The 17,333-nt window shown below is 39.2% G+C and overlaps 1 long non-coding RNA gene across 1 annotated transcript in view; it reads left to right on the forward strand.

The window, feature by feature from the left end:
- LOC122168394 overlaps positions 1-17,333 on the forward strand; it is a 126,434-nt gene that overhangs the window by 50,093 nt on the left and 59,008 nt on the right. The window lies entirely within an intron of this gene.

Here is a 17,333-nt window from a genome sequence, read left to right on the forward strand (position 1 = left end):
GGGAAGGGAAGGGAAGGGAAGGGAAGGGAAGGGAAGGGGAAAAAAAGGAAAAAGGAAAGGAAAAGAAAAGGGAGAGGAAGAGGGAGAGGGAAAGGATAAAATAACGAGCTTGAAAGAACTGTATTATCTTACTGACTGATTATCAGAGAGAGCACAGTCTGTTGTGAAGGAATTTGTTACAATTGTAGCTGGCGCTGCTGTTTTTGATTGGCAGCACATGAGGAGTACCTGGGTGTCCCAGAAGTCTGTCCTGATTCCCTTTGGCAGACTTGAGAAAATGGTGGCATTTGGCAAGAGTGCAGTGATGAGCAGCTGTGGGAAATATCCCCTCCAGCTCCCACAGTTGGGCCTGGAGGGGGATATTCATCCACAGCCCAGCCACCCAGCCAGCTGTGCTTTTAGTAAATGTCAGACAATGTGATCTCAGGCTGCTGGCTTTGTTGAGCTAGTGTGGTAGCAGTAGAAAGCAGTGGTAAGCTAAGGAAGGATGCCACAACCACAGCAATCAGCTTTCAACAAGAAGTGTTGTCCCTAAGTAGGGAGCCTTGCTAGGGATGGTGTGAAAAAGGCAACAGCTACATATCTGGAAGGAAGTGCAGAATATATTGTTCCTGGAGCCAGTCCCAGAATCTGTAATTCCCAGCCCCAGTTTTTTTCTCAGGGGTCAACAAAAGAGGATTGATCGGTGTTTAAGAGTATAAGAGGGAAGGACTCCTGTGCCCCCTCCTCATTCACTCAGCAGTGCAGCAGAAGCCATCGCTTGTTGACCTTTAGTTAACCATACTCATTTTCAGCCTGTTTCTGCAGCAACAAGATAAACCTCTGCCTCAGCTAATGTAGTGCCTCCTGAGTTCCCACAGGTTCCCCTTTCGGGATCCTCTGGGCAAATGGAAGGGGGAGAAATGGCCAGCTTACTATTAGAGTTGTTGTCAGCTGTCAACTGGCAATGTCAGTAAGTGATCTATTTTTGCTGGTTATTCTGAAAAACCTGATGGTCTCCATAAGTCTGGCACTGTCATGCATGTCAGGAGTCAGTGTGCACAGAAGCATTGACCAGACTGCTCCACAGGGATTTACTGTGCGAGTAATAGGGGGTTAATTTCTCTGGAAATTTCTGAAAGAGATGATTGTGTATCAATAAGTTGTTCCAGATGACTAAAATGAAGTGTTGGAAAAGCCTCAAGGGGCTCATACAGCCGTGTCAAGGAGATGCTTTCCCCCTGCTCTTAAAGGTGACATGCAGTGTTTAAAAAAAAAAATGCTTTTGTCCTTTACTGCTAGTTTTATGAAGACAAAGACCTGAAAGCTATCCATACCAGGTTGTGATTTTCATTAATTTAGAAACATCTACTGCTTTGTTTCTCCCTGTTTTCCTGTGAAGTATAGGGGCATGTAGTGCATGCTTTCTTAGCCTTTAACTGAAACTGAAGGTGGTGGGCTGGAGGTAGGGTAGTTTTTATGCTCTTGAGCTCCCTTTGTAGCTATTGCTAAGATGTTTGAGTTACATAGGTGTAAACCAAATTCAAGGATTAGATTAATAGCTTTTGCTGTGATGTAATTAAGTTGATGCAACCCCAGTTCGGTTTTGTTAGATCAGCACAAAAAACAACACATAGACAAGCCCAGAGTGTTTCAGGGAACTCAGTGAAAACTTTCTTTCACATTTTACTATTTTATCTCCTTGGTTCTTCTGGAACAAGATGAGACTACTGGTTCACAAGTGATCATAGAATCTCCTCAGAACTAGACTGTAAACAAGACCTGAATGAAAACAAAAACAAAAATCAAAACAGCTGGGAACTGCTCCAGCATCATCACTGCACTCTTTACTTTTAGGAATAAATCGTGAGGGAAAGCTGTGTTGAAAGCCCAAGAGGGATCTAGGCTCGCTGTGAGACTTAGTGTCTACTTCTGAGACCTAGAAGTCATTCTGTTCTGCAGTGGACGTTTCCACTTGCCCCGAGGAACAGTTATCCTCACACAGAAGATACCTGGAAACAAACCAGTGTGGAAATCAGTACTGAAACTTTGTTACAAATGGACATATCCTGCTAATGTGGCCTTTATTTCTTCCTGCCATCACAGAAGTGAAGAAGACAGAAAATGGAAACTGTAATTCTGTTACTCACTTTTATCCGTAACAGGAAAGGAGTGACCCTGCTTCAGCATGGGTAGCAAAAAATGCCTGTCTTAAAAATTTAAAGTCTATCAGGGAAAGAGACAACCACACAGGTTTGTTCTAGGTCTGCGTCTGCATTGCCCTGTCCTCTTTTTCTGTCAATTATCCTGTTTATTGTCCAGAAGGAAAAAGAGAAATTTGGCCAAGATTTCCAGGCTTCTAGCCTGGATAGCTGAGCATGGATAAATAGCCATATTCAGACCATCCCTTTTATTGCACAGCTGGTATGTGCTTGTACAATAACTCAGTGGCAATCAGATATTCCTCCAGTGTTTCAGACTCATTGTGGTGTGTCACAGAGTGCACACTCATACACTTCATGCCATGAAACATTAGGCAGAAATATAGCAACTTCAATCAGTTTAGACTTGTGGGGTTTTCTCATAAGCAAAGCACATGTTTTTGCAGTGAGGCAGAGGCCAGAATGTCTCTCCATAAACATAAGTAATTTTGTGTGTATTCTGCAGTGAATCCAAAAGCCATCGTAAGCAGTATCGCAGTCCACAGTCCTTCTGTCTCACTCCTTGCTTTAGTGGTGATCGGTGATAATAAAGGGATTAAAAATAGGAACAATGCAAAGGCTGTTATATAAGGGAAATAACTGCAACTGTGCTGAATGTTTTATGTAGCTGCTGTAAGATTTTAGTATGCATTTACACTCCTTCCTGAAGTTTGTGGCTTGAAAATATTTTTTTTTGCTTCCCAGACAAAATCATTAGCTGCTAACTCTCTTTCTTAGTTATCAAATCGAGGGAAACCACAGGAGGTCTCTAATCCTGATTTCTGCTCACGGTAGGTTCCTCAAGAATTTAGCTGATCAGGTCCTGAAAAGCTCTAAGAGTGGAGACTGCACAACCTCTCTGCCAACTGTTTTTTCTGCTTGATGCAGGGAAAAGCTTTTTTTTAACACCTTACCTGAAGCATTTTTGTTTGGGTTTATGTCTATTATCTCCAGCTATGCACTGCCATGACAAGTCTGGCTCTACCTCCACATAGACACTGGAAGGCTGCTGTGTAGATCCCTTGAAAGATGTCTCTTCTCCACACTGAGCAAGCTCCCTCTTCTCAGCCTGTCTCTCAAGGTCAAGTGCTTCAGCACTCTGTACTGAATTTTATGCAATGAATCAGTGGCTTTCTTGTACTGGAGAGTCCAAAACTTCATGCATTATTTCAGATATTGTCTAACAAGCACTGGGTAGAGTTGAATTATCACATCTCTGTCTGTGCTTCTGCTGAAACAGTCCAGGATATGGTTGGTTGTCTTTGCTTCCAGAAAGGTTGCTGGCTTATACCCATCTGGCTGCCCGCTGGGATTCCCAAGTCCTTCTCAATAGAGCTGCCCACCAGCTAGTCTGTGCCCAGCACATACCATTGCCAAGGTTATTCCTTCTCAGGTGCAGGAATTTCCTTTTTTCCTGGCTGAATTTAATGAGATTGTGTTTGACCTGTTCCTCCAGCCTGCCCAGGTCGCTTGTACTTCCAGCCCTGCCCTGAAGTGCATCAACTGTTTCCTTGTATTTGCTGTCACTGGCAAACTAGATGAGAGCGTACTCCATGACCCCTCAAGGTCTTGATAAAGGTGTTAAAAGATATTAAGAAAGAACCTAGATTATAAAGATGTTATAAATATTTCCATACACAAGCTGGTATTTTGAAATAATGCTTACAGCCATGCATCCCCATCCACTTGCCTGTAATCTACAGAGAAGATGCTTGATGGTATATGTGAGTTCTGTGACAGGCACAGACAAAGTCCTAGTGGGCAGTAGTGCCATTTGCACTAAAAGTGCACACTTGTATTTTTGTGATCAACCTCAGTAGCGTGATGATCATCTAAACGGCTGAATTTTTTCTAAATCCTGTGGTTTAGGGTCTCTGCAAACCAATTCTCCCTGCAAGTCATCTATATCACATGTCAATGAACCATACCATACACTGAAACATGTATGCATAGGGTAGGACTGGGGATATGTAGTTCTCTGTCTTAGAGAAAGGAACATGGCCTCAGGAAAGACTCAATTTCTGGGTCCATGTGATCATGAATAAGTCAATTATTTTCTTTTATGATTCAGTTTTCTGAACTTTAAAGTAAGGATAATAACAATGCTGTACTACATAAACATATTTGAGGGTAACTGTTGTTTCAGAAATGTTGGTTACTGGTTTTAGACTGTGGTAGTTTCTGCAGACATTAAGTGAGATCACAAGCCTCACTGTGCATCATACCCTATACATACATACACTGTCACTGTGGGTTATGTGTGTTCCTTACAGGGGACCATAGGGGGAGGGAAGATGGAGGAAAGAAGAACACGAGTGACAGAAACCTTATCAATAGTTACATTAAAGATTATTAAGTGGAGAAGAACTGCTACACAAATGAATCATCGGCAATACACATACTATTTGGGAAATTCCTCATAAGAAGCATAACAGAATTATTCTGTCTAGACTTTTTAATACAGGCACCAAAAATCTCCTATATAAACGTTGAACTATGACATGGGTGATAAAAGCACTCATCTGCTGGTAGTACACAAAATTTTTAAAACGGGAAATTGATTGTTTTTTTATTACTTTCTGCTTTCATCATATAGATCAACTGCTCGTAACTACAATTACACCTGCTTCTAACTTTATTTCTTATTAAGTGTATTAGCAAAGCAAAATAAACTCCTGGTATTGAGCCTGAGTCCAAGCCTTTGAAAACAAAGGAAAAATAAGATTCCTGGTAACTTCAGAAGGCATTACATCCAGACCATTGTTTTTAAAAGTCAACAGCTGACACAGATTGTTCATTTCCTGGCATTGGCATCAGCAGTAAATGGGATTGCCTCACAATTCGTTTGCTCAGTCCTCTGGGGACAAAGGATAAGAGCATGTTGCCTTGCTCAACAATGATCTCCTCGACCAGCTACACAGCAGCCCTGTTTCATTTCAATAGCTCATTACCTCCTTGGTTAGTAAAATGAGACCATGGAGTTGAAAGTATGGGGAGAAGAGTGAAAGCCAGCAAGAAGGGTGGGTCTGAAATACCATTCTAAAGCGTACCCTGCTTCCAGGTTAAACTAGTAGGAGATATAGACTAACAGTATTCAAAGGCAACAAAGAGGTAAATGGCTTATCTGAAGAAATATAGGGTCTGTATGACAAACACAAACTTGTTGGTGTCGCTTTAGGGCACAGCATTTCTCTCTCTGTTGTAGTATCTATGAAGTAGGCATTTACACCATTGCCAGTTATTAAGACTCTCTTGATAGTGAATAGACAGAAATAGACTGTTCTGCTCTATCTCCTAAATGAAGGTGATTTGTTTAATCTATTTTAGACGTCAGAAATGGGATGAGGGAAGCTTTGCCCTCAGAAAGCCTTTTCTCTCAACTCTAAGGGGAGCCCAGACAGTTAACTCAGATACAGACACCTACAGTGCAGAATCTATATTTGGACAGATGAATCCCACTGCTGTTGTTTACTATAAATAGGGAAGTGCACAGTATATTTAAAGCAGAAAATCCATTGGGTACTGCTGAGATTATTGTTAATGCTGCTTAAACTAGTTAATTAAATAACTCGTCAATCACCCCCTGGTGTACAGAGTACCAGCCGTACAACTACTCAAGTCAATAGTAAAATTCATGCAGGCAGCAGCAGGCACTGATCTGGGTCTATGTATTGACCATACATTGAAGAAGACGTTCTGGGTCTAGTTCCAGATGCAGTTCTTTCCATTTTTTTATATCAAGGGGATATGTGTATTTCATTCCGCTGATTGTGGAAGAAGAGAGCAGCTGCAAAGCTCAGCTGAGCAGCTATCACTCTCTGCATGAGTGTTCCTAGTTTGCCCAATTGCAAGATACAAGGCATTAACATAAGCTTGTTTCAAGGATGTTCACTGTCCCCAAAATGTAAGACTCTTCAGGCTTGAAATGCCATCACTAATAAATTGTGGGTAATGACTTTACAAAATTAAATAGCTGGCACTGACAAGTTGCTATAATACAAGAGTGGCAGCACTGAATGTCATCAGTGTAAATCAGATCAAATGAATGCTTCTGGTACCTAAACTGCAAAAAAAACCTGGCACTTGATACTGCCCAACCAACTATAGCTATAATGACCATAGTAGGAATGTGTTAATTTGTTTCTTCGTAAATCACACTGTACTGCATCGTGGAAGCAGCTCGATAGGCAAGGGAGGCATTTGTTAGGATATTTTTATAATTAAAATGAAGAAAACCTTTCATAAGAACAACTGCCAGGTGGCTAACTGCCATCCCTGAGAGAATGTTGTGAAACACTGGGCGTGTTTACCATGGAGAAAGACTCACCAGCCTAAAGGACTGGATAGACTGCTTTGAACTTGATAGTGGTTAGTGGAAATCCTGAAATATAAAAGAGTTTTGGCTGCAGTAGCTAGATCAGGATCTTTAGTTTCCTTTTTGCCTTAATAGGGTATTTAACTGCTCCAATGGAATTTAGCATTCCAGTAAGCATCCCTGGTTGAAATGAAACAGTTTGTTACTTACTTGTTGACTTCTCCATACATTTGTGATAATTAGAGACTGCATGCCTATTGTAATTGTGAAATCATCTCTGAGAAACTCATCGAAGTTCATAAAGTATTGCAATTAACTCTGACAGTTAAAGATGACAGAAGAGAGAAGAGAGAATAATCACTCATTCAAAGACATCTTCTTTATACAGTCAAGGTTAGTATGAAGATGACGTATGAAAGACAAGGAAAGGATGAAATGAGAAATTAGCAGACCAAATTATATGAATGAGATAAAGAAGGGATGGCCTGTTCGATCTCATATCATCCAGCAAACCTGTAAAAGCTAAAAAAAAATTGAGAACCACAGGGTAAAAGAGATTTCTGAAGGATTTAATGAGAAAAGGCCATGTATTGATTCTTGGCTCTACTGGGCAGCTTTCACCAGAGACAGCCCATCAAACAGTGTATCTCATTGTTTCCAACAAACCCACAACGTGACAAAAGTGAGATGCTGCCTTGCTTTTCCATGTTCTCCGAGTCTCTTTGTTTCCCTTTGTTATCTTTTATTTTGGTCTCTTGCTTTCTGTCACTCTGCTTTTAATGTCAGCTGAGAATACCTTCCTTTATGAGCAATGATGGATGGAAGGAGACCTCATTTGGCCAGGAAGGGAAATCCTATACCAGCAAGGGAATTGGACTCCAGTTCGGCAGTTACCAAGGGTAACTAACGTCTCCAAGGTGCTTCTCCAAAGTGCTTCTCCAAAGTGTTTTCCATTCTGAAGAGCTCAGCAACAGCCACACCTCCCCTGCTTTCTGCTCTTCTGTCTTTTCTCCTTCCATGTCTATATTTATTATCAAGCAGGAAATCAATCTTTACTCCTACAGTCCTGAACTGAAAGATGAGTAAGAGAATTAAGTCTTTCTTGTTGCTAAGGACTTCTGGCAGGCATAATTGATTGTAAATGAATAACCTGCATCTAGCAAAGGGACTTTGACATATTTTGATTAAGTTAGTCTTGTTTAACCACTTGATTTCAATTTTCAAGTGCTTGGTGTTTTTTTTTAAGTACTAATCAATATACTTTCCAGCTTTGGCATGAATTTCTTGTGCAGCTACCATGTGACTAAGCAGACCAAGCTCTCTATTCTTAAAACCACAAACCATGTTAAATGGTTTAGCACTTCAGATTGGTTAGATTAGATGAACACCTAAGACTGAATTCTCATTTATTCTGTTGAAACTAACTCAACGTGACTGATCACATATGACTGTCGTTGCTTCTGACGCCACACTTTATTAAAGATATGCTAAAATTCCAACCCCTTCTGCACCACTATATGATTTCTATGATAACAAGTAGAAAGAAAAATACAAGTTCTCTTGTTTTTAGCTTCTGTGTCCATGTAAGCGTCAAAGTAAAATGTCAAGAAAACACAACTAAATATTGATGCTTTGGCAAGCCACTGATGAAGGAAAAAATGAAGGTACTGGAAGCTTTTACCTGTTACTGCATTTAACATCGCTAGATTCTGAGAAAAATGTAAGCTAAAAAACAATGTATTATAGAGATAGTGAAGCATCTGTAACTGGCAATATTTCACTCAGGATAAATGATCATGTCCTGTTCCCAATGAAAAGAAGCTTGGGAGCCCATGGAATGGCAGAAGACGAATCTCTGTTTCCTTTTACATGTCCTTTCAAGGTGAAAGAGGTCAAATCAAGCAGTCTCTAAGCTTATAAATCACTCTGCTAGTCTAGTTTAAAATATCATTCTACAGAAACATAGGTGACAGGTTTCTGAAATGAAGATAAAAGAAGTTGCTGTCAAGGATTTGATTTGTTGAAGGCTTTCAACAGGGGCTTTGGACAGAAGGGGAAAGAAGAAATGCTAAAGAAAATGGGAAAATCTCTGGAGAGTAGAGCTGTTAATTCTAGAAAACTGAAGAAAACGTAGGATCCAAGAGCATAGGATTTCTGATAAAAGGTGGGAGTGGAAGAAAAGTGATGAAATACAATTGCAAATAAAGTGCAAAACATTGCTGATCTTTTTTTCTGCATTGTTTTCTTGAATTTGCACTTTATTTATAATTTCTTAGCATTTTTGTATGTCTTCACAATATCTGAAACTAACACAGTGAAGACTTTGACAAAACATCCTGCAAATTTCTCGTGGTTCAAAGATTATTTATATGAACATATTCTTTCACATTGAGTCAATGCAACATAAAAGACGTGCAGTTGGTTTGTTTCAATATCAACCTAGAGTCAAGCAAATAGTAAGTACAAAATCAACAATATGTTACTGCCTAAATATTTAAACAGAAGGCATTTTAGGCTCTTCCCCGTTGTGAGAAAGAGTGTGTGTGTGTGTGTGCGTGTGTGTAAACCATGTTGAAGTGAAGTTTCAAGTGGGAACAGAAAAGGGGAAGAGTATTTTTATTCATGTTTCTCTTCAGGCAGTTCATGTGCTAATTCTGACAAGCAGAAACAGTTTGAAACATGATTTTTCTTTCCTGAAGTAAGAGCAAAAGCATATTTAACATTGTTTTAGCTGACAACTTTCCTATTGTGGTGCATTTTCCCAAACCAAAAAGGATAAGAGTTTCATTAGCAAGTGTTCACAGGCCTCACTGGAATGAAGGCCAGGCTGGAATGAGCTGGATTTTTGTCGATGATCTGTACAAATGAGGTCTGTATTTTTTTCCCTGTTGTTTTATTACTAAGCAGAGGAGTTCTGTGAGAGCAACTACTTCTTAATTGCTAAAGAGAAAATACTAGAACAGGTTTGGTTTCTGTGGTGTAGTCAATTTTCCTACCAAGAGGTCATCTCTGCAAGAAGGATCAGTTGAGGGCCAGCATCATTGGATGGCTGCCCTGAAGCGAGATGGAGATGGGCCTGAGGAAATAACCAAGGCTGTGAACTTTCTTCATTGCTAGTTGGAGGCCTTACACATTTTTTGAAGTGCCCATAAAGTAAAACCTGGATGAGTTTTTCTCATGATGCATCACCTTGGATTTTTTTAAATGTTTCATTTCTCTTATACTTGAGATTACTGAGTAACTAAGAAAATCTGAATATTTAGTATAACCTTTTCTTTGTGAAGGCACATTTATACATAGACATGAAGGGTGAAAAAAACTTTGTTCTCCCAGTTTGGTTATGTGCATGTTAACTAAACTGCAGCCATGGTATATGTGAATGTTGTCACACATCACAGCTACACAGAGAAGCTAGTTTAGAATATGAGAAGGTCCCTCCCATGACCCTTATGCCATGCTGCCATTCTCTCACTCGGTTTTCTTCTCTCCACAGTTCTGGGGAGAGTAATTTCCTCATACTTGCTCAGCTGCTCTGACCAATTCATTCTCGAACATTTCCATGTTTTTAACATTGTTCAAGGACATACTGAGCTGCTGCTTGGCTCTGAGTAATAATCATCTTCATTCACACTGAAGGTTTCCATTGCTAATTACCTTCAGTGTCTCTGTCTGCCCCCAGCATGTGTAGACACTGAAATAATATAAAAGATAACTATAGCAATGTCATTTAATTCCAGCAAGACATGTTGACCTGGGAAGTGAGTGTGGATAACAGTAAATATTTTGCTGATTAGGAGAAGTGATTTCTTAAGATGAACCCCAAATTCTCAGACTGATCCTTGCTTGTCACCCCATTTGGTTACATTCTTTAGAGCAGGTTTCACACAGAACCTCCAGTATTCAGGCAGCATGCTGACAGTGTTTGTGCTAGAGGAAGTGTACCTTCTGGCATTGCTCTGGGTGGGCTCTGAGATATTATTTGCTGTCTTTAGAAGTGTTGGTTCCTGTAGTCGGCTATAGTATTGTTTCTTTACAGGAAACTGAAAACTGTCTGCCACTGACATCAGAAGGAAAGGAAGAACATTTAGATTGAACAGAGAAGTATATGCAAAGAGTTAAAATTATATATATATATTATTTTTTTTTTTAAAAAAAGCAAATACTGTTTCAAAATTAAAACAAGAGCAACAAAAACAGCAACAGCAAGACCCAGGATAGAAGAAAGAACCGAGTTTGCACTTTGTATTTTTAAGCACTGCTGATTTGGAAGCCAACCATGAATGCCAATAGTTGCTTATGCACTGTACATGCTGTACTCCAAAAGCATATCCGCTATGGCAGGCCAACCAGAAGGGAAAGCATGGAATTTTCCTTTGAAACTGAAAAGATCTTGTTGCTCACAAGCACTTTGCTCTCCAGTTAACTCCTTTGTTTCTTCCCTGCATCTGAGCAGTCCTGTGGTAGCACCTCTGGAATTGCGTTCAAAGGTCTTAAATTAGTTTCTGATGCTCAAACACTGCAATAGTGTTGTTGTTCTAACTTATTTTGATTTCTTTCTGTTACAACTGCCAAGGCTTCTCACCTTTGCTGTGGACATCTTTTTCTCCCTTGTGTGCTGCTGCCGTTGTTTCATGGTGATAAACGAACTGAGGGTGGACACAAACTGATGTCTGGTGTTCTCTGCCCTTGGGGAAGGCATAGGTGTACATGAAACGGTTGTTGTGGTAGGCTGTGCACAAATTCTGCAATGGGAAGAAAGAGTAATCCATATTTAGGGTGTCAAAGCAAGTTAGTGAGAAAATAATGTCATCCTCCTTGCTACATTTGCTGACACAGAAGATTAAGGCTCTGTTGAGAGCAGCCAGAGAACAGCAAGAACATTCATATTTAAGGAAAAGGATCTTGTTCTTCTGTGTGCTGAATTTGGTTATCCCAGCTCTTTGGGTGAAATCCTGGCTTTAAGGAGAGAAACCGGGATAAAAAACACAGACATGGTCCTCTTTACCCTCAAAAAATAGAGGAAGACCACAACAAAACCACTGTGTTTAGGGAAAAGAAACTATAAAGGAGCTCCTGGAAATAATCCAAGCCAGATCTCAGTAGGAAGACATGGATGCTCAGAAAGAGAAGAAAAAAAAAAAAAAGAAGCATTAACAGATGTTTTCCCTCCAAAATGGGATAACCATAAGTTCTGACTATTGCATAATTTGGTAATGTGGTTATAATTATAGACAGTTTTACTATTTTCTTTCACTATTTTCTTTCTTTATTAGTCATGTTTGCTGCAGGAAATCTCTCTCTAAATACTTTTTTTTTTTGCACAGAGAGATGTCTGTGCAGTCTCTTTCTTTGTTTCTCCTGTGCTTTTGCATATTTTCACCTATGTTCGTTCTGTGACTAAATAGTTTTGCTGTGTTCAAGTATTCAGCGCCAGATACTGTAGCATCTTAGAAAATAATTGTATGTTAGGGAGGAGTGCTACTGCTATAAATTGTAGCACGTATACGTTTGAATATCTTCCCAAGCCTCATACTCTGAGGAAGGAAAAAACCAAACACTTAAATTGCATGAAAATACAGCAAGGTACTATGCTGGTAAAGATAACACTTACTCTCCTCATGCATTTGAAGGCCAGGACACCCACACATTTGGCATATTGCCACATACGTTTGGGTAAGGTAATGTCATTTGCACAGCAGGCTGTTCTTATCCTCCATCTGTTCTAAGTCATGCAGATTCAAGTTGTGTGTCCCTCAGAAGTTCACTTTTCCAGCACCATCTAGTTTGTAGCAAACAGAGGCAAGGATGCCCCAATGTACAGATTTTGTAATACTTGAGCTGTAACTGCAGTGGAGCACCAGGCTTTGATCTACAGTGTAATCTCTTGCATCTGAAAAGTGTGGGTGTGTGGGGGGACACTTCTCCAATTTAGTATGTGAGGAATTCAACTATTGTATTTGAGCAGTTCTTCAATCCAGTCATGCTGGTTCTTAATCTGGTGGATTTAGATAGCCCAGCAGAACGCTCTGTGTTTCTCAGAGCTAATACAGTTTGTCTGTGCACTCTATGCAAAATACAAAGTATTTGGTACTTTACAAATCCATACCATTTTCAGCAGTTTTTCCATAGGGACTAAGTTGTACCCCTAAGTGGGGGTAGGGCTCAATGCACAGAACAGAATACAGAACAACAGAAAAAAATATACACAGTGTTCTCAACAAAAATATCAGTTTCTGTGTGTAGTAATAATTCCTTTAACTGCCAGGACTGGGAATGTTGTGTAGAGATAAAAACTGATGCATCATTGCTCTCCTTCTAATGAAAAACAATAGACCAGGGTGCACTGAGAGCAACTTCTCTTCTCTTGACATTCACAGAAATAAACTGACTGCAGGCTGTTACATTCAGTGGTCAGCTTTTTTTGTAGCATTGCCATAAACAGCTACGTGTGTGTTGTATGATTGTAGCATGCAGCTGTGAAGCTCTTATAGCACAAATGGACAAGGGAGGTAAATCAAAATTACTTGAGGGATCTAAGGCAGATTCTGATTTCATTTATGCTGCTGTAAATACAGAGTCACTTGCAGATTTACGGCACTGTATCTGGGATAAAAATGAACCCTCTTATAGCTGTGCTTTCTAACTTCTGTGAAATTCTGGTCTGAATCTTGACAGTGGTTAGCTATTAGTTGCTTCTATTTACATCTTCAATATTTCTTTCAGATTTCTATTGTCTTCCCTTTTTCTTCACTTTCTGTGCAGCTGTCATCGTAGCTCTTCAACTTTGTTTGGAAGAGCAAGGCAGATGTCTTCCAATAGAGGCTCTGCCAGCGTCACTCCAATAACATCTGTGGGAGCAGTGCTTGATAGCAGTATGACCACCAGCATCAACAGAGAATGACCACATCACATCTGCAAAGCCTTTCAGCTTCCACTGGTTTAGGGCCTGCAGCCTCAGATCACTTTTACACTTGAGTCTCTCTGCTGGCAGCACTGAATGCTACTTAGTCCTCCAGAATATTAGGAACATTTAGATCCATTTTGGTGGTTTGTTTGCTGTTTCTTTAAATCAGAATTCTCACAATCTAATATAATTATGGGATGAGAAGGACTTTTAAATACTTCTTCTGAGATGCTTCCCCAGGTATCAGAAAATGTAATTGAGTGTGGCAAACTGTTACTATGAACTTTCAAGTTTCCAAGTGGAAATAAGCATGGTATTATTAAAATTAAGAATGATAAACTACATCAGTATTTACTCAAAAAGGGGGGAGAATTTAAAGTGAGCAGATACCACTGGCTTGCAAAAAATTACCTGAAACTGAAACTTAAAGCTTATTTGTATATTTTACCTTGTTTATGTTATATATAAAGCTTCTTCATGTACAGTTTCAGAAAGTACTAAGGAAGATGCTCACCGGTGGAAAGAAAGAAAATTGAAAAGACGTTATTCAATGCTCGCTATAGAAGCCATCTCATAAGTCCAGTGATATTTTCACATTCTCCCTTTCTATACCAGAGTCTGTGTAGTAATTTTGTCTAAGTGAATTTTGTCTAAAATATTTTGTCAAGTGAAATTGTAGTTCAGGACCAGAACTCCCTCTCACATCATGAAGCTGAATTGCATCTCTGTTCTTGCAGTCCATGCTGACTACTACCTAGGGCTTCATCTTCTCCACATCTGCAGGTAAAGACTGCAGATTACTGAAGAGAGTATTTATTCACTAAACTAAGAGTCAAATGGTCACTCAGTCTTTTGAGCAAGCAGAAATTTCGGTAGTTATGTAAGTACTATTGCTTGTAAAGTAATGAATGTTGTACTCATGGTTCTTTCCACTGCTAGAGACTATGAGATGTGCAGCTCCAATAATTCTCTTACACTGTTAAATTTGGAAGAAAGTATGTTCCAATCTCTCTCTATATATATACATATATATATAAATTTGGAGGGGGGAAGATATTCCTTTCTCAGATTGATACAGAGGTGCTTGGTTTTGACTGACTGAAAATACACATTGCTCCAAGGAAGACTAGAATGTAGAAGATTATGCAAACACATCTAAAATCAACCACAGCTTACAAATTACTGATAAGCCTTGAATATGTGGTAATGCTTGTAATTGACTACACTGGAATTTGGCAAATAGCCTTGGTTTAACCGCGTGCACCATTTCTACATGAAATACTGTCATACACAGTTACACAGTTATCTACCACACTCAACTTCGTTCCCTCTGCAGAAGCTTGTTCCTGCAGCTGCAGTTTCCTCGCTCTCTGGGCTATTGGATGTATCTGATCCAGAAGGGGAGGCGCTGACTGAGGATGGCCACAGGTGCCTCTTGCAGCATTTTCATACTGAAGGTTTTGGGAAGTTAGAACTTGTGAAACTTGTAGTATCTGATAACAGCATTCAGTCCTATTTCAGGACATGATCCCTGTGCAAAGAAGCTCATTAACATATGCTTCAGCTCTGCGGAAGACAGTAAAATTGCACACGTTCTTAAAGCTGAGCAGTGCTTTCCTTAGGAGCTCACAGTGTAATTTGATATGTCTGCAGATGCAAGCTTAGGCAAGAAGGTGTTTGCAAAAACTGGGGAAGACAGGTTGTGTCTGTCTGTTGCTGCTTTGTGCTGTACAGGAAAAGGGTTTTCTTCCAAGAATAAGAGAGACATTTTAAAGAGGAATGTTTGGGGCTTTTATTTATTATATTTTCAAAGGAAAAAGTCTGATCTTGATTGCCCTAAAAATTTGTGATTCATTTGTAATGCAAGCAACCGTGCAAGTGAAATGTACTTAATTGAAAGAGGAAATAGTTTTAGTCAGCTTCAAATTCTTTTTACTTCAAATGCTTATTCAGCTCAAATATTTGTATGAAAAGATGCTCTAGTGAAAAATTGAGCCCTCTGATTAATGACCAAAATCTTCCCGTCCACACCCGTTCATCTAAGCTATCCAAGAAATCTTTCAAAAGCAGAAAAGATTTATTTGAGAACTTAAAGTGCACAGCAAACAGTTTTTAAAATAGAGGTACTTGCATCGCTTTTATTTCATGAGGAAATGAAAAATTGCACAAATACGTGTTTTCTCCTTTCCCACATGCTATTAACAAATTATATTGTGATGTTAAAGAGCTGCTTGGATTGTCCCACTCCACTATGAGGGATATTTTTCGTGTTACCTGAACTTTTCTTAGGTTTATTTCAAACATTCCATCTAGAGTAGCACTTCAGACCTCAGAAGGTAGACACCAAGTCCAATGGCGAAGGACTGTCTTTTGTCTTTCAGGAGAAGCTTTTTTTGATTACTGTGCTCAATATGGCTGTTACACATCCTATGAACAGCTAATGTGAAATATCTAAGGCTGGAATTTGGCCTTGTATAAATGAGGGATTTTGACTGTCTGTGAGTGTTTTCATTCAGAATGAGGTTGCCTTATTTCTAAATAATTTACTTTTAAAATCTATTTTATTTCACTATTCAGTGCTATTGTTCTAAAATTACAGCATTCATGAAGACCTGAACTACCATAACTGTATGCATAAAATGTAAGCCATTTTGTTATTTTGGTTCCACTTAACCATGTAGGCAGACCCTTACATTCCAATGTAAAACTGGTTGTTTCAGCTTATTCTGTATCTGTGAATTTCACCACTGCCCTATTTTCTTTCTCAGAAAATGAGCTCTTTGTGGGAGAACAGAGCTGATTGGTGCAAAACCAAGGACAGTCAAATGATAGTCCTGTGCACTGTCCAGATATATTTCTAATCAAAACATTTATGGTGCAGACTCGCTGGATGTGTGCTAAGTAATCCTTAAAATAAAGTCTCCATTTTTCCAAAGCCCAGTGAAACTAGCCCTGATGAATCTACAAATACACTGATTTTCCGCAGTTCTTTCAACCCTGTTCTATTTCAAAACACCTCTTATTTTACAGAATAACATACCCACTCAAAATTCGTACAATCAGTGACCATTACAGCAGGCAGTATACATGTTACTAAATCTTAGGAGGGAATGTGAGAGTAATAATAGCAATAAATTAAAACATATGGCTGTTAATGAATTTAACATTCCAAGTGCTAAGCAGGACAATATATCATTTTACATGAGCTCTTTTTTTTTTTCTTTTTTTCTTTTTTTCTTTTTTTCTGTTTTTCTGTTTTCTTTTTTTTTTTGCCTAGACACTGAATTAAAAACAGCTACTCTGACTTTGGATCCCAGAAATAATCTGACAAATATGAAGGGTTAGCTTTAAAAGATAAATTATATTGAAGCCAGACAAAGAGAATGCTGAGGTATACATGCAAGACATTTATGGTCAAATATTGCATGTGGAGGTGATCTCCAAGAATATTCAGTTGATGAAATCCCAAATTTAGGCGCCCGGAATCCTCAGCTAGATGCCTCTTTGCCAGAAAGCATGTGAAAGCTCTAGATACCCAAGTTTTCACCATTTACGGTGTGGTAAATGAGTGAAATTGGGAAAGTTGATGTCTGAGCCTTGAATTTCTCAAGTAAGGTATGTCCACCTTTAACTTGCATCTGAAATCCAGTTCAGAAAACACACTAAATACAGAAATGTTAGATCAGGCCATAGCAGAGATATGGCTAGAGAGCTTTCAATACTCACTATGCCCTTTTACTCATCAGCTGTAGAATTCAGCATAGACACAACTCCTTTTGTTCATTCCTCTCCCTTTTGAATAGACATTTCACACCTTCCAAAATCATGTTTTAATTTCAGATCTGTCTGGTTTCCTGAGTGAAGTCATTCAAATTCTTTCTACACGTTTTTACTGTGCACAGATCAGCAAAATACTTGTTAAAATTGAGAGAGA

Source organism: Centrocercus urophasianus, unplaced genomic scaffold (assembly GCF_019232065.1).
Source record: "Centrocercus urophasianus isolate 14NV4802_14NV808 unplaced genomic scaffold, USGS_Curo_1.0 seq_11, whole genome shotgun sequence".
NCBI lineage: Eukaryota > Metazoa > Chordata > Aves > Galliformes > Phasianidae > Centrocercus > Centrocercus urophasianus.